The sequence below is a fragment of the Tenrec ecaudatus genome, chromosome 1 (genome assembly GCF_050624435.1).
Source record: "Tenrec ecaudatus isolate mTenEca1 chromosome 1, mTenEca1.hap1, whole genome shotgun sequence".
NCBI lineage: Eukaryota > Metazoa > Chordata > Mammalia > Afrosoricida > Tenrecidae > Tenrec > Tenrec ecaudatus.
Window position 1 is genome coordinate 101,511,835 of NC_134530.1, and position 6,919 is coordinate 101,518,753.

Here is a 6,919-nt window from a genome sequence, read left to right on the forward strand (position 1 = left end):
ATGTGGTTTTCTACTTGGGGAAAATAGCACAGAAACTGTTGTGATGTTGAACACAGCTTACAAGGACAGCGCTATGGCTAAAACTCAAGTGTATGAGTCGCTTTCTCCTTTCAAAAAAGGTGAAATGTCAATTGATGACAAACCTCTTTCTGGATGTTCCTCAACTTCCAAAATGGACAAAAATGTTGTCTAAATTCTTGCACCTGTGCTTCAAGACTGACAACAGACCATTGAAGAGATCAGTTGTCTGGACTATCTTGGAGTTCAGTTCAGCAAATTTTAATGGAAGATATGGGAATGAGAAGGGTCGCTGCAAAGTTTGTACTCGAGGTTCTGACTGAGCAGGAAAAAGAGCATTGAATGGAAAGATGCTGTGCTTTGAAAGAACATTTCTGAAGTGCCTCGGACTTTGTATTCAAGGTCATTACTGGTGATGAGACGTGGTGCTACTCTTACGACTCTGAAAGCAAATATCAGTCAAGTCAGTGGAAGATGCAATAGTCACCTCACCAAAATAAGATGTTTGTCAAGTGAGATTAAAGATCAAGATGATGCTCTTCTTTGTTTGTTTTTTGATACGAGGGAGAGTGCATTTGGAGTTAATTCCACAAGGTCAGACTGATAGTCAAGCTTTCTATTTAGAGTTTGTGAAAGATTGCGTAACAGTGTGCCACAAAAAAGGCCTAAGTTGTGGCAGACACGGGACTGGTTTCACCACCATGACAATGCACCTGCTCATGCAACCAGCTCAGTGTGCCAGTTTTTGACAACAACAAAAAAAGCCAGCATGAGCATGCCTCTCTTTTCCCAATAATCTCACTCACTGATCTTGTTCTGTGTGACTTCTTTATGTTTCCGCAAATGAAGAGGGACATGAAAAGACAGCGAATTGATGACATAGACGAGGTGAAGAAATAAATGAGGGAGGTGCTATCAACCATACAAAACATGAGTTTGAAAAATATTTCCAAGAATGAGTTTGAAAAATATTGAGTTTGAAAAATATTTCCAAGAATGAATCACAGGGTTTTCAAATGTATTAAGTTAATGGAGAGTGCTTTGATGGTGATGAGTTTGTTCTGTTAAAAAAATTATCATTTGGGAAAAGATAATCCAGTTTTGGGGGGGGCATTCCCTCATACAGAACATATGTCATATACTGCTTTTTCTTTACTCTGCCACCTCTATAAAAAAATAAGGATATTTTAACGTAGTGTTAGCTAACCTGAGGTAGAAGAAGTGCATACTGTATTTAAAGTAGTTTGTGTTGTACTAAGTGTTTAGGTCAAGTTCTACTTTATATGGTGCTATTTGATCCAAATACATAGTTGAACAGTGCACATTACATGAATGTGTAATATTCCCCAAGTATCACATCCCCTTTATTAGTGTGTTAGGCTGGGTTGACTCTGTAAAAAAACAAATCCAGTAGCACTCATTTCTGTATAAGTAAGCTTCATAGCAAGAGGTAATTATGTATGAAGAAGGTATTCCTGCACCATCCAAATCAAAACCATGAGTCTGCAACGTGTCCACAGTCCCTCTTCAGACTCACACAGCTTGTGCAATGATGCAGAATGCAGGACGATCACAGCCTGGTGGGTGCAGAGTAATGGGGATCCAGAGTCTAGGGAGACATGGCAGGGCACTTGCAGCTCCGAGTCAGTGGAATGACACCAGGAGGCAGGAGGGCAAAGGAGCAGAGTGAGAAGTAGGTTCCCAGTTTCTTCTGGTTGAAAGAAGGCCACACCCGCAGGGGGGCATCATCAGTCTGTGACCTGTTTGACAGGTTGGAATCCACCCCGGCAGTCCCAAACACCTGCAAGATGACATAAAAATGATCTGACTACCAGAATTACACACTAAATAGAAGTCAATTCCAATCTGTTATCTTAAAAAAGGGGCCAGAAATAATAGTTAATATACAATACATAAGGAGCCCTGCTGGTGCAATGGACTATGTTTTTGACTGCTAACGACAAGATTAGTTAGTCCAGCCCACCAGTAATTTGCTGTTCCCATATAGATTTACACCCTCAGGAAAGAAAAGAAGTTACACTATAGGGTCACAATTAGCCATAATTTACTGACTGGTGATGAGTTTGGTGTAATAAATAGATTCAAATGTTCTGAAATCCCAAGTGGATATGTCAGACTTCATACTCCTTTATAAAAATTAAAATATCCCTTTCTTTTTATTAGATAGCACCACTTCTCCACCTGTGCACTAAAATAAATTCAAACTCATTGCCATCCTGTCTACGCTGACTCATACCAGCCTTAGGACGGGGTAGGATTGCCCCTGTGAGTTTCCAAGACTATAACTCTGTACAGTTCAGAAAGCCCATTTCCTCTCCCTCAGGGGGGCAAGTGGTTTCAAAGTGTTAACCTTGCAGTTAACAGCACAATATATAAAAACTCTACAGCACTAGTGCATAAAACTCTTAAAATAAAAGTTCACTTTTTTTAATACAAAGAAGCTAGGAGTCAGCCTCATATCTGAAGCACTTAAAATGAATTATCCACTGACTTCTATATATTAAAATGTGTTCTGAAATGTATATTTCATAATTTGAAGGAAAAACTTAGATCTTCTATATACATGAAAATTGTTATGAAGTTTTACATTTTCAATACTCTAAATTATTCTCACACCTACCATATATGTAACCTTTCTATTTATTTTGTTTTTATTTTTCACTCTTCTCAAATTGTGCCCTAACTTTGCACTTTGCTATTCAACTTGAAATATATATCATACATATAGTATATATCATATATTATATATATTATACAGCCTCTCAGTGCACAAAGAAAAACCTGCTGTCATATAATTGGTTTAACTCATAGTGTCCCTATAGGATAGACAAAAATTTTCCCTTTGGGTTTCCAAAACTTTAAAAAGGCTGCAGAGTGATTAGTGGCTTCAAACTACTGACTTTATGATTGTCAATCAGCGTGTGACTAAGTAGTTTTCATGGGTCCAAATACAACTTCCTTTAGAAGACCCTTAATATTGATTTATATTTTTCAGATATGTCTTACCTTTGAGTCTTGTCCCATAATTTGACGACTTGAATCATTTTTTAATTACAATTAGCATCATAAATCTGTGTAACTTCAAAGCTGAAAACATAGTAGAACACCTTTTCTAAGAAACTAGAGCTGATGTAGTCTACCCCATTAAATTTTAGGAATGAGCACTTCAAATGCCCCCAGGAACAGACTTAAAAACAAAACACCTAAAAATCAAAATTTCATCATTGTGAAAATTCATCCTGTTGGGTGTTGTCCTTCCCCAGAGACTGGCCTTTCATGATAACATGCCCACAGTGTGTGAAACCAAGTCTGTCCGTCTCTCTTCTCAGAGCATCCTGGCTGTCCTTACCAGGACAGATGTGTCTGTTCTTGTGGCTCGTCCACAGTACATTCTACGTTATTAACCAACCTGATCATTCAAATTGATAATAAAGTCTTCGTAGAATTACCATATTCATTTCCCGTTACTCTGAAGTTATTGAAAAGGCCATAGCTTCAGCCAAGCACACATTGGCACTCAAAGGGATATTTTTGCTTTTTAATACTTTTTAAAAGGCCACTTGCCACAAAATTTCCCACTGGGTTTCATTGGTTGATTTTTTTTTTTTTTGGTCTGCTGCTCCTAGGCACGCTAGTTGTGGCTCCAAGTAAAATTAATTCTTTGATAATTTTATTATTTTCTGAAAATACCAAGCTGCTTATTCGTCCAATTGTGAGATTTGTGTATATATATATATATATATATATATATATATATATATATATATACACAAATCTCACAATTGGTTTTGATCTTAAAAGTAAGTGCCTTAAGTCCTTTAAATGTTCATATATGCTTATAAGTACATATTCACATTAATTTTGTCTTTAAATAAAGTATTTATCTCTTTTGTTTTACTCCATAAAGTATGATGCCACTTGAACTTCTTTTCCATGTATTTGCTAACTCAACTCATTGTAATCCAGTCCATTCTAATGTATTGAGACCCTGCAGAAAAGAATAGAATTGCCTCAGAAGATCTCAAAGTCTGCAGCCTTTACAAAACAAGCTACTCTGTCTTTCTCCTGTGGAGTGACTGCTGTATCGGAATCACTGACTTTGATTTTTAGCAGGCCAGCGCTTATCCATTGGGGCTATTTATTTATTGAGTAACACCATTGTTGTTCTTTTTATTTATTTCTTTCATAAAATTTCTTGAAACCTTAATGTATCCTGCCTTAGTCAATTCAAAGAGACTAATAACTATGATTCAGAATGAAAATTAAGGAACACTCAAAGTCAGCAGTTCTCAACCTGTGGGTCATGATGCCTTTGGGGCTTGAACAACCCTTTCACAGGGGTTGCCTGATTCATAACAGTAGCAACATTACAGTTATGAAGGAACCATGCAAATTATTTATGGTTGGGGGGGCGGTCACCACAACGTGAGGAACTGTATCAAAGGGTCGCAACATTGGGAAGGTTGAGAACCACTGCTTAAAGTCCTTACTACCCACTCCAGATACGTGAGAAAAATCCCCCAGGGGTGCTGCAAGACCTGTCTACCTCTTGTGCCTCTGTCATTGGCAAAGTAACTTGGACTTGCTCTCCACTTCTTTGACTTCGATAACTTTATTCATGTGTCTTCTTTCTTATCAAATTACCCTTTGCTGGGAGCTAGATTTCTGGTCAAGACTATGCCTGTCGTTTGTTACCTGAATTGGGAACGCTGTATGATTGTAATCACGCCTCATCAATTCTGCCTTCATATTTATGGTGATAATTTGTAATTCTTCTAGATGCTCTGTCTGATCTAAAGGCCTGCTATACTCAACCATGAGTGAAATTTACCATGGATAGAGTAAAAAATGCTTAGCTTTCAAGGATACTCTTTGCTTGCAATCTTGAAAACATTTACCATTATGAATTGCGAATGTGTGCTACGTCTTCCTGGGTGCGGTTGCTGTTGGGCACTGGGGAGTTGATTCCAAGTCACTGTGGCCTCATATTACACAGTTGTACTTCTCCACAGGGTCTTCTAGGTTGTAAGTTTTAAAGAAATACATTTCTGAGTTTTTCTCCCATTGAAACTGTGGGTGCGTAAGAATCACCAACTGTAATCATTGCACCCGCAACTCCAAACCACCAAACTAAAGCCACTGTTGTAACACTCATTCCTGTTTGTGGTAACACTAAAACCCACAGTAAAAGTGGACCTTAGAGGTTTCTAAGATGAAATCTTTATTAAAAAGACAAGATTTCTCTTTCTCTGTCCAATTGTTGGTGACTTTGAACCTATGACCCGACACTTAACCCACTAAGCTAGTTGGGCTTCTTCCAATAGGTTATCTACTTTAAGAAGTTTCAAGTATAGTATAGGTTGGGCCAATAGCAATGTCAGTTATCTCCTCCGTTGACCATGTGTTGTTATTGGGTTTCCACTCATTAGACTCCTCTGCTACAAGGGCCTACTAGCATGTTTTGACCACTAGATTTTTTTCCTGAGCTTATATGTCCTGATTACTAAGGCACTCTTAAATCTTAGGTGTGTAGTACAGTAAAGTTAATTATGTAATATTTTAAAGTGATGATTGTGCTTAATAAAATAAAAAGTCAATAAATATTTATATATGACTACTCTCTTCACATATTACTGTCCAAAGATGTTTCTAGAAATTATGAAATAGTAAGTGAAATGATTAGATATTCAGAGACAGGTGAAAAATAAAATCATTCAAATCAACTCTATGAATTGTATTTAGCTATATTTTTGTAGTGGTGTTTTTTCCTCAGTATTTAATTGATAGGTTCCATGTATAATCTACCTTAACTTTCATGTTCATGACAGATAAAATTGTAAAGTGAATGACTTTTGGAATAGTCAAATACCACCTAAAATTATGCCATATACTTTCTGTGTAATGCATACTACATTTTAAGAATATTTCCTCTAATTCCAAAAAACTCTAGAAAGCCCATGTGTCCTGAATTGAATTCCATTGCCCAAAACATTTATATTGACATTTTGCCTATAATTTAAGCATATGCTTCTATCAGTTAGAGCATATTGCTTTCCATAGTATAATAAAATGTAATATTATAACTTTCCATAATAAAATATAATCAATAAAATAAATAAATTAGTTTAAGTAATATCACTATAGGATGGATGCTAAACCTAATCATATCTGAGTTATGAAAAAGAACAGATTGGATACAAAGGTGTACATGGGCGGAGTCACAATGAATAAGATGCAGAAAGATTGTCTACAAGCCAGTGAACCAAGATTTGTTACAGTGAGGAGACTCCAGAAGAGAATTTCATAGAACAAAAATACTCAGCTAACATCCTCAATTTGAATAAAATTTTAAGGAATAACCATAGCACAGAGAGAGACCAGTATAAGTAGGGAAAATTAGTCACTGTTGTGGTCAAGTTTCACGTGACAATTAAAAATGAAAGCTAGCTAGGCATGCTTCTGTCATTGTGAATGAATGCAATTGAATGTTTTGCTCTATCACCAAGCCCCGTTTTTGCATGTGTAATAACGTCCAGTCACTTAAGAGTTTATTCTGTACATGTGGGCAGTTCACATACTACAGTTTGTAGTCTGCCTCCACTTTTACAATGTCCTCTTCTCAACTGTGATTTCAGTTGTACACCATTGGTTACAATGATGACACTATCAATATAATCCCTGTGTGCCCAGGAGGAGGGTTGATACTGTTCTGCAACATAAAATGATAATAATGTTTCTAACGTTAACCAGAGATACAATGTAACCCATAGATATATGAATAGATTTGAGGATCAAACTTAATTCTAGTTCCAATCTAAGAACAATCAGTTCTTATGACACGATCATCTTGATGTTTACCTCATGAATGCAAATGGTTGCA